This window comes from Salvelinus namaycush, chromosome 15, assembly GCF_016432855.1.
Source record: "Salvelinus namaycush isolate Seneca chromosome 15, SaNama_1.0, whole genome shotgun sequence".
Taxonomy (NCBI): Eukaryota; Metazoa; Chordata; class Actinopteri; order Salmoniformes; family Salmonidae; genus Salvelinus; species Salvelinus namaycush.
Window position 1 is genome coordinate 37050425 of NC_052321.1, and position 17580 is coordinate 37068004.

The window sequence follows — 17580 nt, forward strand, 5'->3', positions numbered from 1 at the left end:
CGTGCCATTCTTTTATGCAAAGAGGAAAGGGGTTAATGTACCCCTCGACCAGGGTCGATTCCAGGCATAAGCGACATAAGTGGTTGCTTATGGCTCCAGCCGCTAGGGCACAGGTGTCAAACTCATTCCACGGGGGGCCGAGTGTCTGCGGGTTTTCGCTCCTCCCTTGTACTTGATTGATGAATTAACATCACTAATTAGTTAGGAACTCCCCACACCTGGTTGTCTAGGGCTTTATTGAAAGGAAAAACCAAAAACCTGCAGACACTAGGCCCTCCGTGGAATGAGTTTGACACCCCTGCGCTAGGGAGTTTAGGAACTCAGTCTGATCTTAATTTACTATTAAGAATAATAGTAGTAGAATACACGGGTGCAAATTCCAAATTTAGTTGTCCATCAACAGTTTTTCTCTTATGTCAGTCACTGAGAGTCACTAAATTAGCCATGTCCGCTAACAATTTTTAGATTGGTAGTCTAGCCAGCTATCTAAATGTGCCCTGGAGCCCTGACTTCTAGGGGGCCCCCATTTTAATTTTGGTAGTCATTCTCACTCAGATATCATATTAACATGGCATAAATAAATAATTACAAAATTGGTAGAATTGCAGGAAACTTGCTTTAAAAGGTCCAATGCAGCCGTTTTTATCTCAATATCAAATCATTTTTGGGTAACAATTAACTACCTTACAGTGATTTGTTTTCAGTTAAAATTGTAAAAAAGTAAACAAATTGCTTCTTGGCAAAGAGTAATTTCTCAAGCATGAATTTTGCTAGGACTGTCTGGGAGTGGTCTGAGTGGGGAGGGGGAAACTGAAAGTTAGCTGTTATTGGCAGAGAGGTTTGGAACTCTCTTTCTTATTGGTCCATTAATTAATTTTGACGTCACCATTGGAAGGCAAAACTCCATTCCACCAAAACAGGCAGACATTTTAGGCGGTCTTTTCAAACAGCTCTTACACTAAAAAGGGCATTATCCACATGTTTACTATTTCACAACCTCATAGTGTAAATAAATATAAAGCACAGGTAAAAGTTTTTGACCGGACTGGGCCTTTAAAACTGCAACATTTCCTCTACTCCCCATGGCAAAATGTGTAGAATTGAAGGAAATGAACTTTAAAACGTAACATTTTCTCTCCACCATCAAGAGGGGGGCCACTGAAATGTTTTGCTGCGAGGTGGGGGGCTACCAACCAAATCTGGTTTAGGGCCCCCAAAAGGCTACAGCCATGCCCTGTTCTAGGCCATTCTGAATTTTAGAAGAGGAAACGCCTCCTATGTGTGTGTTCATGCTAGTCCCAGCATGATATCATGTTGGTTATTCCACTGTATTTTATATTGCATTGTCACCAGATCAGCCTTATAGTTTAAACATTTCCTGCACGACATGACTATAGGCCAATATTGAGGTTTGCCGAACTGGGCCAACGCGATACTTTTCTGTTCCCAACACCCATGTTTAGATTTGGTCGAGCTATTTTCTCAAATATTATAGAAAAATATCTGTTACTGAATTTTATACATTGTAATGTGTTGTTGTTGTATAAGGCAAAGCCATTGTGGAAAATTGGTAAACGAGGGTTTGCTTGGTTTTAGGCTACATTTGTTTTGGGAGAGAGGTCCAGCAGAATCAGTATAGCGCCCTCCACCAGACCAGACTGGGTATCTCAAGTGTTTCTTTGCACATTTTAACCCACCTTGAATTTTAAATATATTTTAAATATTTGAATACCATTGTGTTTGCACCGCATCGATATTCTCAACATATGAATACATCGATATGGAATGATTGCGCTTGACCAGTAGGCTACTCCCTTGACTGGAATAAAGTAAATCACCCCATCCTGCCAAATGATGGATGAATTTCGAGGAATATTAGCGGTTATGGGGCGGCAGATAGCCTAGTGGTTAGCGCGTTGGGCCTGTAACCGAAGGTTAGGTTAGGTTGCTAGATCGAATCCCCAAGATGACAAGGTAAACACCCACTAGGCCGTCATTGAAAATAAGAATTTGTTCCTAACTGACTTGCCTAGTTAAGTAAAGGTCACTTTTTTTTTTACTTCATCTGTTTTGTGTTTCCCCTATCTCTTATTGACTCCCTCTAATCATATTGGCCTATATCCTTTATTTACATATATTATGATATTATACACGGTAATATACACAAGCTATATCGTGCACGATTTCCATGCAGACATTGCCCGTTTATCATTTATAACCTATTCCCTGCCTATATGAAACTCAGACAATATATGTTTAAGTAACAGACAAATTCTCAGTATTGTATTTATGCTGACATTTCCCGCTACAGGCTACACAGCGTTCCTACTGTCCTATTAGTTCATAACTCTCTCAAGTATCTTGTCTGCCTATCAAGCAGTGGGATCCGTCTCATATAATATCATATCACATAATCCGCTATCAGGAGAATCTAACGCTTTCCCAGCGGCGCTTTGGCAGTCGCTGTGAAGTCTCTATTGACGTAAGATGTGCAAAGCAAGCGACATGTGTCCAGGTTACACTGTTCCAAAAAAGAAGGCGCTTACATTACGTCCATGGTGATTAGCACTAAAACAACGTTGCCACCACGTCTTAGAGGTTGCGCTAGGACACATACTGCCTCAATCAGTCTGCTGTTTGTATAATTATATTTAGAAATCAAATCTATGTGTATTTGTCACATGCTCCGAATACAACTGGTGTTGTGAAATGCTTGCTTACGAGCCCTTCCCAACAATGCAGTTTTAAAAAAAGAATAAAAATAAAAATAGTATTACACAAGAATGGAGCTATATATAGGCCTACAGGGAGTACCAGTACTAGATCAATGTGCAGGGGTATGAGGTATTTGAGCTAGATATATAGGCCTACAGGGAGTACCAGTACTAGATCAATGTGCAGGGGTATGAGGTATTTGAGCTAGATATATAGGCCTACAGGGAGTACCAGTACTAGATCAATGTGCAGGGGTATGAGGTATTTGAGCTAGATATATAGGCCTACAGGGAGTACCAGTACTAGATCAATGTGCAGGGGTATGAGGTAGATATATAGGCCTACAGGGAGTACCAGTACCAGATCAATGTGCAGGGGTATGAGGTATTTGAGCTAGATATATAGGCCTACAGGGAGTACCAGTACCAGATCAATGTGCAGGGGTATGAGGTATTTGAGGTAGATATATACGCCTACAGGGAGTACCAGTACTAGATCAATGTGCAGGGGTATTAGGTATTTGAGGTAGATATATAGGCCTACAGGGAGTACCAGTACTAGATCAATGTGCAGGGGTATGAGGTAATTGAGGTAGATATGTACGCCTACATGAAGGCAGGGTAAAGTGACTAGGCGTCAGGATAGATAATAATAAGAGTAAAATAAAGAACAGAGTAGCAGCAGCATATGAGTGTAAAAGGTGTGTGTGTGTGTGTGTGTGTGTGTGTGTGTGTGTGTGTGTGTGTGTGTGTGTGTGTGTGTGTGTGTGTGTGTGTGTGTGTGTGTGTGTGTGTGTGTGTGTGTGTGTGTGTATGTACTGTATGTGAATATAACCAATATAGCCTGTGCCTAATAGTATATGCTAATCATTTATATTGATAATAAATATAATAACTCGACCAATTTCTTAACTTCGAATTGTCGTTTCTTATTTATTCCCTATTTTGTAGTCTAATGAAACAGACTACGTCATTCCTGGTTATTGAATTACACTTTCAACACTAAATATGCATCTTAAGAGGTCGTTTTATAATATTATAGCATCCAGAATTATAGCAGGGTGGGTGGATATTAAGGACAGACAGAACGCGTAATAACTTGATGACCAGCAGGCCCAATCAACTTCCCATGACAGTGGCAACGTTTTGTCGAAATGTAAGCCTTTTGACCGTTTTCTATCACCTTTGTGTCTTGCCTATTCACGGCGTGACCATGTTTTGAACTAGACTACATTTGGTGATCTTGTATTGAATAGAAATGTATGTAGGGAATGGAATCTTCATTTGATACAGTATATGCCCACTTTGTTTAAGAATAACAATCCCTCAACTAAATGTGAACTAAATGTGAATCCCTCAACTAAATGTGAACCAGAGGATGAGTGCACATGCGCTCACTTTAATTCCGCTGAGACTGATCGAAAGAATGTCTGAGAAGTTAATGGTGTGTACCAAGGATTTTCCTCCTAACAGCCACATTATTAATCTATCTGCGATTGCTTTCGGGGTACTGTATAAATAATCCAACAAATTAGGATTCTCTTCATTTTTCCTTTAGCCTATGATCGTTGTTAAATGGATAAGACCCGGATTCTAATTGTGTCGCTTAGCCCAATCAAACTATCGTAATTGAAATCGTGTGGCAGTCATTATTACAGTACATCTAAGGAACGGTCCGACTGCAATCAAGATCTTACTGTATAAGAGAGATGGAAGTTTGAGATGGCAAGGTTATTGGACAGACACGAGAAGAGTAATGCCCATTTCTGCTGTAAACTGACTCCGTTCACCTTATAAAGCCTTATTGATAGGCTAAGAGACAACAAATAGCCTATACATAGGCCTAATGATAATTTTACATGAAAGCATGACGAACTTGAAGTGGCAATATGATTTAAAGAGAATTTGTAAACGTTGCAAATAGCCCACATAAAACTAGTGTAGCCAAAAAATATGTATTTTATCCATACTGCTCGATAGAGAGCGCAAATGTTAATATGCAAAGCAATACCTTGATATCAACGAATGATTAGGCTATTATCGCTCATTTTCAGATGATGCAATATAGTAGCAAATCACCTTCACCGATAAACGTTTTAACGTTAAAGATTGTAGCGAGAAGACAATTACGGTCAAATATGTATGTTTATTATTGTGGTTATTATCATTATTGCGGTTATTATATTATTCTTATAAATTATTAAGATAATAGGCTAAGTATTACAGTGAGCCTATTATCCGTTGGTAGTTATTATTATTTGACATAACTATTGCCACTACTAAGAACAATAATATATTATTGCATGCTATCATTGATGCTATCACGAGTTATTCATTTGAATATTTGTGATGTTCACAGCAAGGTAGGCCTAATGGTTATCCCTGTGTATGCTTCTTGTTTGTAGTTTAAGTCTCAGAACCAGAGGCTAACCATGTTCAATGTCACACTGCAATGTAGTGGGCTACATCAGACGATCTAGGCCTGCCTATACTAATGTATTTAAGCCAACGACTAACTATATATTGCACGAAAAATGTACTCAAACGTTTACTCGGACTGGACCGCTTTGGTCCTTATTTTGCCACTGATTTCGCGAATATACATCATGGTGTTCTCCAAAATTAAATGAGTTTTAGGTCGTTAGCAGTGTGAAGTATATTTCCTGGTTCTTAAGATTCTGACAAATCTACAAAAATGGCAAATGAGTTAGTGATGATTACAGACCTACTCCATTACAGTTCCCCACTTGCTATAATGGATGAACAGTACATTTGGAAAGTACTCAGACCCCTTCCCTTTTTCCACATTTTGTTACGTTACAGCCTTATTCTAAAATTGATTAAATAAAAAACGTTCCTCATCAATCTACACACGATACCCTACAATGACAAAGTGAAAACAGGTTTTTGGACATGTATTAAAAATAAAAAACAGATACCTTATTTAGAGTACCAGTCAAAAGTTTGGACACACCTACTCATTCAAGTGTTTTTATTTATTTTTACTATTTTATACATTGTAGAATAATAGTGAAGACATAAAAATGATGAAATAACACATATGGAATCAGGTAGTAACCTAAAAAGTTTTAAATAAATAAAAATATATTTTATATTTGAGATTCTACAAATAGCCACCCTTTGCCTTGATGACAGCTTTGCACACTCTTGGCATTCTCTCAACCAGCTTTGAGGTAGTCACCTGGAATGTATTTCAATTAACAGGGGTGCCTTCTTAAAAGTTAATTTGTGGAATTTCTTTCCTTCTTAACGTGTTTGAGCCAATCAATTGTGTTGTGACAAGGTAAGGGTGGTATGCAGAAGATAGCCCTATTTGGTAAAAGACCAAGTCCATATTATGACAAGAACGGCTCAAATAAGCAAAGAGAAATGACAGCCCATCATTACTTTAAGAGATGAAGGTCAGTCAATACGGAAATGTCAAGAACTTTGAAAGTTTCTTCAAGTGCAGTCTCAAAAACCATCAAACGCTATGAGGAAACTGGCTCTCATGAGGACGGCCACAGGAATGGAAGACCTAGAGTTACCTCTGCTGCAGAGGATAAGTTCATTAGAGTTACCAGCCTCAGAAATTGCAGCCCAAATAAATGCTTCACAGAGTTCAAGTAACAGACATCTCAACATCAACTGTTCAGAGGAGACTGCGTGAATCAGGCCTTCATGGTCAAATTGCTGCAAAGAAACCACAACTAAAGGACACCAACAAGAAAAAGATACTTGCTTGGACCAAGAAACACGAGCAATGGACATTAGACCGGTGGAAATCTGTCCTTTTCAAATTTGAGATTCTTGGTTCCAACCGCCGTGTCTTTGTAAGACACATGCTTTGCTGGTGACACCTTCTGTGATTCATTTAGAATTCAAGGCACACTTAACCAGCATGGCTACCACAGCATTCTGCAGCGATACACCATCCCATCTGGTTTATGCTTAGTGGGACTTTTATTTGTTTTTCAACAGGATATTAACCAACGCACCTCCAGGCTGTGTAAGGGCTATTTGACCCATGAAGTGATGGAGTGCTGCATCAGATGACCTGGCCTCCACAATAACCCCACAATCATGGTTTGGGACAAGTTGGACTGCAAAGTGAAGGAAAAGCGTCCAACAAGTGCTCAGCATATGTGGGAACTCCTTCAAGACTGTTGGAAAAGCATTCCAGGTGAAGCTGGTTGAGAGAAGGCCAAGAGTGTGCAAAGCTGTCATCACGGGCAAAGGGTGGGTACTTTGAAGAATCTAAAATCTAAAATAAAATTTGATTTGTTTGACATGTTTGCTTACTACATAATTCCATATGTGTTATTTCATAGTCTTGATGTCCTCACTATTATTCTACAATGTAGAAAATAGTAAAAATTCAGACAAAACCCTTGAATGAGTAAGTGTGTCCAAACCTTTGACTGGTACTGTACATAAGTATTCAGACCCTTTGCTATGAGACTTGAAATTGAGCTCAGGTGCATCCTGTTTCCATTGAACGTCCTTGAGATGTTTCTACAACTTGATTAAAGTCCACTTGTGGTAAATTCAATTGATTGTACATGACCTAGAAAGGCAAACGCCTGTCTATATAAGGTCCCACGCTTGACAGTGCATGTCAGAGCCAAAACCAAGCCATGAGGTCGAAGGAATTGTCCGTAGGTAGAGCTCCGAGACAGGATTGTGTCGAGACACAGATCTGGGGAAGGGTACCCAAAGAAATTCTGCAGCATTGAAGGTCCCCAAGAACACAGTGGCCTCCATCATTCTTAAATGGAAGACATGTGCAACCAGCAAGACTCTTCCTACAGCTGGTCACCCTGCCAAACTGAGCAATTGGGGGAGAAGGGCCTTGGTCAGGGAGGTGACCAAGAACCCGATGGTCACTCTGACAGAGCTCCAGAGTTCCTCTGTGGAGATGGGAGAACCTTCCAGAAGGACAACCATCTCTGCAGCACTCCACCAATCAGGCCTTTATGGTAGAGTGGCCAGACGGAAGCCACTCCTCAGTAAAAGGCACATGACAGATCGCTTGGAGATGCCAAAAGGCACCTAAAGGACTCTCAGAACATAGGAAACAAGATTCTCAAAGTTGAACTCTTTGGCCTCAATGCCAAGCGTCAAGTCTGGGGGAAACCTGGCACCATCCCTACGGTGAAGCATGGTGGTGGCCACATCCAGCTGTGGGTATGTTTTTCAAAGGAAGGGAATGGGAGACTTGTCAGGATCGAGGGAAAGATTAACAGAGAAAAGTACTGAGATATCCTTGATGAAAACCTCGGGGCGAAGGCTCACCTTCCAACAGGTTAATGACCCTAAGCACACAGCCAAGACAACTCAGGAGTGGCTTCGGGACAAGTCTCTGAATGTCCTTGAGGGGCCCAGCCAGAGCCCGGACTTGAACCCGATCAAACATCTCTGGAGAGACCTGAAAATAGCTGTGCAGTAACACTCCACCCAACCTGACAAAGTTTGAGAGGATCTGCAGAGAAGAATGGGAGAAACTTCCCAAATACAGTATGCCAAGCTTGTAGCGTTATACCCAGTACTTGAGGCTGTACTCGCTGCCAAATGTGCTTCAATAAAGTACTGAGTGAAGTGTCTGAATAATTATGTAAATGGAATATTTCCGTTTTTATATTTTCATTTTTTTTTTTTTATAAAACCTTTTTTTTTGCTTTGTCATTATGGGGTATTGTATGTCTATTGATGAGGTAAACAAAAAAGGCTGTAAGGTAACAAAATGTGGAACATGTCAAGTGTTCTGAATACCTTCCGAATGCACTGTATGGACTCCATTGTGTCCGTTGTGTCCATTGTGTCTCCATTGCTTTCAACCCTAAATAGGCTATAGGATAGTGTTTCTGAGTTGTTAGGAACGTTTTGGAGATAATAACATTAGTTTCTAACTCATTTCAATTTCACAGATGTGTTATGTGTGAGTTATATTCTATTATTAATTCCCTTTTTGTCTTTGGGGAGGGGGATCTCTTCTTTGATTAAGCAAATGTCTAATCGCTGTTTGGGACTTTTTTTTAAGCGCCCCATTGATGACTCTAACCTCTCTCATCCAAATGGAATTGACACCATTAAAGTAATTTACAGGTTAACACTTCTGAAAGGTTCGGAAGGGTTGAGTGGTCCTGGAACTTTAGTGCGGCCGTAATGAGGATGACCGCAGGTTAACGACGTATGTAGTCGTGTTTCAGAGGGCCATGGCTGGATTTCTCGTGAGAAGGACAAACGAAACAATATTTACGACACTTTTAAGCATCCATCACTTTGACATCTGGTCGTCTAGCACCTGGTCTTCATTAACATTAAATATTACATTCCGGACTAATTTGGAGCAGAGCTCGGCCAATCAAATAGATTGGAAAATCTATTTCGCACAACAGTCAAATATGAAGTGGAAATATGGGTCTTTTGTGTTTGGTAGCTCTTCAAAACGAGTTCATGTAAACAGTACTAATAGTTTTAAGTCAGCAGTGTTGAGGAACGTGTTCATTCGTATTGTTTGTTCATTGGATCTTGCCAATGCCTAAAATGATATCTGTATCTTCGTCATCAGCATCCTCAGCATCGTCATTAGCCTATGTAAAATAATGTAGACTCAACCTAAATCCAAGCCCATAACCTCAACCCAAACCGATATAACCTAAACAACCTAACATTAAGCCTGAACATGTAGTAAAATAGTGTTACAAATATGCGTTATGAAAATGTAATATTGAATAAAACGTTAAAAGTCAACGTTTGTCCAATATATTTAAAGGCCAAAATATTTGTGAAATGACTGTAAACATATCTTTCTTTACATGACGCCATAAAGTATAGGCATATATGATAACTAATACGCCTATTGTGTTGTCATTCCCTCCCAAAGTTGCTTGATGAACACCACAAGGAAAGGACGCACCTGGAAGACGCACCTGACGTAAGCTATATATGGCGGTTGTGCACCGGCAAGATGAACCTAACCGGATAATTTAAAAACGTTTCTGAGGGCGTGTCCATCCCCAAGGCCCTGGAGGAAACTCCCCACTGAATAAACAAGCGCAGGGCCGTTGGAATCTGCACAATAGCACAATGTTGCAGCGGGTTGGTCTGTTGATTGTAGGATACAAAATACAGGCAGTCTGACTATCTCCTCACGTGGGAGCCAGTATTTTTTAAGGATAGCCCCATCATTTTGAGACTGAAACGGGTTCAGTTTGTTGCGAATATGCGCGTTTAAATAAACTAGCCAACTGCGCAGCGAGCGCCCCTGGTTAGGTTGGAGAGTTGCCTTGAACCCGACGTTGAATTGCAATGCATTTCTGGCAGAAATTCGCGTTTGAATCATGTAATGTGAGACAATGTTTCCACAGGAAAGAATAATTACATACAATTTTCAACGCACTGATGACGGGTTGAGATTTCTATCACCTGAACCATGCACACAAGATACAAAAATACATACATGAGTCTCGTGTATACTTGCCTAGCTCGTGCACATGTTTACATGGTTCTGCACATGCTTCAGGTGATATAAATCTGAACGCATGACCAGTGCTTTGAAAAGTGGATGTACTTATGCTTTCCTGTGGATATTTTGTCTCACATTCCTACCACCAAACGACCAACCGTATGGGCAACAGGTAAAGTATGTTAAAACAAAAAAAAATCCCCCAACATTCTGGCTTGGAGAGGTCAGGAGAGAGAACTTTTCTGATTAAAACGCTCATTCCTGCCTGATGTAGAATAGAAGTTGCTACATATGCTGAGCACTTGTTGGCTGCTTTTCCTTCACTCTGCGGTCCAACTCATCCCAAACCATCTCAATTGGGTTGAGGTTGGGTGTTTGTCGAGGACAGGTCATCTGATGCAGCACTCCATCACTCTCCTTCATGGTCAAATAGCCCTTACACAGCCTGGAGGTTTGTTGGGTCATTGTCCTGTTGAAAAACAAATGATAGTCCCACACCATCACACTTACACACACACTTCACGGTGGGAACCACACATGCGGATATCATCCATTCACCTACTCTGCGTCTCACAAAGACACTGCGGTTGGAACCAAATATCTCAAATTTGGACTCATCAGATCAAAGGACAGATTTCCACTGGTCTAATGTGCATTGCTCTTGTTTCTTGGCCCAAGCAAGTCTCTTCTTCGTATTGGTTTCCTTTAGTTGTGGTTTCTTAGCAGCAATTCGACCATGAAGGCCTGTTTCACACAGTGTTCTCTGAACAGTTGACGTTGAGATCTGTCTGTTACTTGAACTCTGTGAAGAATTTATTTGGGCCGCAATTTCTGAGGCTGGTAACTGTAATGAACTTATCCTCTGCAGCATAGGTAACTCTAGGTCTTCCTTTCCTGTGTTGGTCTTCATGAGAGCCAGTTTCATCATAGCGCTTGATGGTTTTTTCACGACTGCACTTGAAGAAACTTTCAAAGTTTCTTGACATTTTTCTGGACTGACTGACCTTCATGTCTTAAAGTAATGATGGACTGTTGTTTCTCTTTGCTTATTTGAGCTGTTTCTTGCCATAATATGGAGTTAGGATCACCACTTTATTTTAATAATGTGAAATGTCAAAATAATAGTAGAGAGAATGATTTATTTCAGCTTTTATTTCTTTCATCACATTCCCAGTGGGTCAGAAGTTTACATACTCTCAATTAGTATTTGGTAGCATTGCCTTTAAATTGTTTAACTTGGGTCAAATGTTTTGGGTAGAGTTCCACAAGCTTCCCACAATAAGTTGGGTGAATTTTGGCCCATTCCTGCTGACAGAGCTGGTGTAACTGAGTCAGGTTTGTAGGCCTCCTTGCTCGCACACACTTTTTCAGTTCTGCCCACAAATTTTCTATAGATTTGAGGTCAGGGCTTTGTGATGGCCACTCCAAAACCTTGACTCTGTTGTCCTTAAGCCATTTTGCCACAACTTTGGAAGTATGCTTGGGGTCATTGTCCATTTGGAAGACCCATTTGCGACCAAGCTTTAACTTCCTGACTGATGTCTTGAGATGTTGCTTCCATATATCCACATCATTTTCTTGCCTGATGATGCCATCTATTTTGTGAAATGCACCAGTCCCTCCTGCAGCAAAACACTTCCACAACATGATGCTGCCACCCCCGTGCTTCACGGTTGGGATGGTGTTCTTCAGCTTGCAAGCCTCCCCCTTTTTCCTCCAAACATAACGATGGTCATTATGGCCAAACAGGTCTCTTTCTGTTTCATCAGACCAGAGGACATTTCTCCAAAAAGTACGATCTTTGTCCCCATGTGCAGTTTCAAACTGTAGTCTGGCTTTTTTTTTATGGCGGTTTTGGAGCAGTGGCTTCTTCCTTGCTGAGCAGCTTTCAGGTTATGTTAATCTAGGACTCGTTTTACTGTGGATCTAGATACTTTTGTACCTGTTTCCTCCAGCATCTTCACAAGGTCCTTTGCTGTTGTTCTGGGATTGATTTGCACTTTTCGCACCAAAGTACGTTAATTTCTAAGAGACAGAACGCGTCTAATTCCTGAGCGGTATGACAGGTGCGTGGTCCCATGGTGTTTATACTAGCGTACTATTGTTTGTACAGATGAACGTGGTACCTTCAGACGTTTGGAAATTTCTCCCAAGGATGAACCAGACTTGTGGAGGTCTCCAATTGTCTTTGAGGTCCTGGCTGATTTCTTTTGATTTTCACATGATGTCAAGCAAAGAGGCACTGAGTTTGAAGGTAGGCCTTGAAATACATCCACAGGTACACCTCCAATTGACTCAAATTATGTCAATTAGCCTATCAGAAGCTTCTAAAGCCATGACATCATTTTCTGGAATTTTCCAAGCTGTTTAAAGGCACAGTCAACTTAGGGTATGTAAACTTCTGACCCACTGGAATTGTGATACAGGGAATTATAAGTGAAATAATCTGTCTGTAAACAATTGTTGGAAAAATCACTTGTGTCATGCACAAAGTAGATGTCCTAACCGACGTGCCAAAACTATAGTTTGTTTACAGGAAATTTGTGGAGTGGTTGAAAAACGAGTTTTAACGACTCCAACCTAAGTCTATGTAAACTTCCGACTTCAACTGTATAAAAATAGGCAAAAAATATATATTTATTTATTTATAAAGAAAAGATATATATATTTTTAATGTATATATATTTTTTGCCTATTTTGCATGTTATTTTGGCATTAATACATGTCACATACCAGTTTGCAAACAATGTAAAAAATAATCATGGAGTTAAGTAAAGTCGCATACAAACATGGTCTCTTTTTTCTTTCTTGAGTTAGGCAGCTCCAAAATGCAGGTGTTTCAGCCAAGTTCAGTGCTTTTTGTGGTGTTGGGGCTGCAAATTTGAAAATACGGCGTGTAGGGGTTGGTAATGTTCTCTAGTTGCGCCGTGATTGGCTCAGTGTTCTATCACTCACGGGGACACTACATCACCGCAAAAACTAAGGGGGGGATGGGGGCTCGAAAATTCAAGCCCCTTGGGTGCTGCCATAGAGTTACATTGAAAGTGCCCATCCAAGAAGGCTCAAGATCATTGGCCACAGATAAAATCACATTATAACTACCACAGCTTTGATTGGACTGATCATATCAACATCATACTTTCAAAATCTTATCTATCAAGCTAGACAAGCGGTCATCATCATGAATCACGTCGGCAATCTTCTGGCAAATCCTTTTCCATCCTTGTCATATGAAGATAAATTATAGATATCGGTGCTCATCGGCCATTGGCCATAAGCATTACACAACAAGTTGGAAATCGCAAATTCAACCATGAGGGGTTTGGAAGGAATCGGGTTAAAGGTTGAATACATTGGCCAGGCTGTCAATCCAGCATGACTTCTGCCACGTTCAAGACAACTGGAAACTCAGAAAAAACGAGAATCGACTGGGAAAATACGTTTTGAACGGTCATCCAACTCGGAATTCCAAAACGGGAACTTAGGCCTTTTTCTAGAGCTCTGACTTGAAGACCATCGACGTCCTGATTCGACCTTGTTTTTTTCCAAGTTCCCAGTTATCTTGAAAGTACCCACAAGGACCGCTGCGCCACCTTCCTGTTCAAGTGAGCACAGAACAACAATGTGAGTCCATAAATTATGTAATATGCCAGGGAGATATGTATACTGTAGCTAAGAAAGTAATACTAAGTGTATGTTGTGGAGTAAGCTGTTAGTAGCTCATGTGCCTCACCCTAATAATTTGGTCCCTTTTCCACTCATAACTTAGCCTACTGTTCTGACTTGGTGGTGTATAGCCTGTTTTAGAGAAATGTAATCATAGAATAATGTAAGAGCTTTAATTGTCTGCTTATATGCACCCTTTATTTATCCTACTGTTCTGATTTGGTGTACAGGGAGAATACTGTAAGAAAGGCCCATGTTCTGAATTCTGTCGTTGTACATTTCAAAGGTGCTGAACTAATAGTTATATTGTCTATGTCCGTCCTAGCTCGCTCATTAATGTCTTGATCGAAATAACAATTACGGATTGCTTCTAATCCGCTCGTCATCCCCTTATGCCATAGTTTGTACATCTCAATTGTCATTAGAAACCATATTTGTTTAAGCAAGTCAGCCATATGAGCTATGTTTTTTTTTTTAAAGGCATTAAAAGAGGCTGAATGAACGTTTCACTGCCAGACAAGGCTCCACTGATAGCCAGGTGTAGCAGTGGTAAGGATTCACTCCCTGGGGCTGAAAAGAAAGCTCTGCTGTTGGGACAGATTTATGTAGGCCCTAACAGTGTGTGAGGACTGTTTGTCACCGTTATAGTGCAATTAATGTGTTGTGTTGTGTTGTGTAGTGTCTTTGCTGGCATGCATCTAAAAAATAAAAAAAATGTTTTTTGCCTGACCAAGATTTACATGCAAAATTCGCCACTGGTTCCAGGTTTTTCCAATTTGTACTGGATAAGATTCAGCTTGGTATAAAACTAAGCTTGACAAAATGTTACAAATACATATGTCAAATATTAGCCTACATTAGATCCTATACATTACCCAAATTAAACATATATCATCGTATGATCATGCCCATTCACAAAACAGCTATAAATAATTTTAGAATTATATCTTGTGAGGTGTTATGGCAGAAAAGAAGCCTAACGATGCACTTTGGCTGCTCTACGAGTAGTGTTGGATCACTCATAGATGTGCAAAGGTTTTTAAGAGTCACATTACTGACAAAGGCTCTGGGCAACACCTTGGCTACTAAAGATAGCATACATCATAAGATGGTTCTAATGATGATCATAATGCTACGCATGCCCTGGGAAACGACGCTCAGATCTTGTGTGTGTATATATATATATATATATATAACTCAGCAAAAAAAGAAACATCCTCTCACTGTCAACTGAAAGCCCTTTGTTTCTAGCCATTTTGAGCCTGTAATCGAACGCACAAATGCTGATGCTCCAGATACTCAACTAGTCTGAAGAAGGCCAGTTTTATTGCTTCTTTAATCAGTACAACAGTTTTCAACTGTGCTAACATAATTACAAAAGGGTTTTCTAATGATCAATTAGCCTTTTAAAATGATATACTTGGATTAGCTAACACAATGTGCCATTGGAACACAGGAGTGATGGTTGCTGATAATGGGCCTCTGTAGGCCTGCGTAGATATTCCATAAAAAAATCTGCCGTTTCCAGCTACAATAGTAATTTACAACATTAACAATGTCTACGCTGTATTTCTGATCAATATCAACCTTAAGCTCATGCAGGAGAATATAACAAACCCATTTCATTTGAGGAAACTCGTGCGCCGTCTTGTGTTTTTGGACCATCACTTGACAAAGGAGATTTTAAGAGACATGGCATGCCCTACACATGGTTTCCCTGCTACAGACTTTCTCAAATCTAGGGAATTCTACACAGGAATTCTATTCCACGATGAAGTGGCGCCACCTTGTGGATATGTAATAGTTTTTACCTGAAGCACTGAACCACCAGGCCACTAACAGTTCTCATGATCCACCTATTTGGGTTACTGTACCACCAACAAAAATTTTCTCCGCCTGAAATACCCTCCCATGTGCAGCTGATCATTAGTCCTATGTTCCTATGAGTCTTCCTAAGTACCCCCTGTGGATAGGCCAGGTACCCCCAGTTTGAGAACCACTGGCCAGTGTACAAAACATTTGGAACACCTGCTTTTTCCATGACATGGACTGCCAGGTGAAAGCTATGATCCCTTATTGATGTCACCTGTTAAATCCACTTCAATCAGGGTAAATGAAGGGGAGGAGACTGGTTAAAGAAGGATTTTTAAGCCATGAGACATTTTTAAGCAATTGAGACATGGATTGTGTATGTGTGCCATTCAGGGGGTGAATGGGCAAGACAAAATATTTAAGTGCCTTTGAACGGGGTATAGTAGTAGGTGCCAGGTGCACCGGTTTGAGTGTTTCAAGAACTGCAATGCTGCTGGGTTTTTCCAGTGTGTATCAAGAATGGTTCACCGCCCAAAGGACATCCAGCCAACTTGACACAACTGTGGGAAGCATTAGGGTCAATATGGGCCAGTATCTCTGTGGAACACTTGTTCTAAGGGCAAAAGGGGGTGTAAGGTGTTCCTAATATTTTGTACACTCAGTGTATATCCAACTACAGTATAACTAACGTCGTAACTTATGTTTTTTTGTCTACTTTTCAAGTAAATGTACTTTTAATAATGTTTTGGGAAACATAGTCATTTAAAAATAGACTAAATTATGTTTGCATTGGTGTTCGGCTATAGGCTGCACACTAAGAAAAAGAGGGTTCCTTAAAACCTCTTTGGGCTAGGGGGCACTATTTTCACGTCCGGGAGAAAAGCGTGCCCAGAGTAAACTGCCTGCTACTCAGGCCCAGAAGCTAGGATATGCATATAATAGATTTGGATAGAAAACACTCTAAAGTTTCTAAAACTGTTAAAATAATGTCTGTGAGTATAACAGAACTTATTTGGCAGGCGAAACCCCGAGGACAAACCATCCAGGATTTATTTTTAATTTTTAGGTGAATGTGTTTTCAATTGGTTTTCTATGGGAATCCAGATTTCTGAGGCATCTGGTTGCAGTTCCTATGGCTTCCACTAATTGTCAACAGTCTTTAGAAATTGATTGATGTTTTTCTTTTGAGTAATGAAAAAGTAACCCTTTCCTTTCTGGGAGTCGAGCCAAGTGGACTCTTTTGTTTGGGTCGCGCGACCTGGCGCTCGCTCCACTTTCATTTTATCCGCTATTGAACACAGTTTATCCCGTCTTAAATTTGATCGATTATTTACCTTTTAAAATACCTAAAGTTGAATTAGGAAAGTTGTTTGAAATGTTTGGACCAAGTTTACAGGTAACCTTTTAGATAATTTGTAGTCATGTTGGGCGAGTTTGAACCGGTGTTTTTCTGAATCAAACGCGCCAAATAAATAGACATTTTGGGGATATAACGACGGAGTTTATCGAACAAAAGGACCATTTGTGATGTTTATGGGACATTTTGGAGTGCCAACAGAAGAAGATCTTCAAAGGTAAGGCATGAATTATATCGTTATTTCTGAGTTTTGTGTCGCGCCTGGCAGGTTGAAATATGATTGTCATGTGTTTGTATGGTGGGGTGCTGTCCTCAGATAATCGCATGGTTTGCTTTTGCCGTAAAGCCTTTTTGAAATCTGACACAGTGGCTGGATTAACAAGAAGATAAACTGTATTTTGGTGTATTGCACTTGTGATTTTATGAAAGTTAAATATTTCGAATAATTTATTTTGAATTTCGCGCTCTGCGATTTCACCGGATGTTGTCGAAACGTTCCACGAACGGAACGTCTAGCCGTAACAGGTTTTAAGGAACCATACTGACCCAAAGAACCCTTTGAG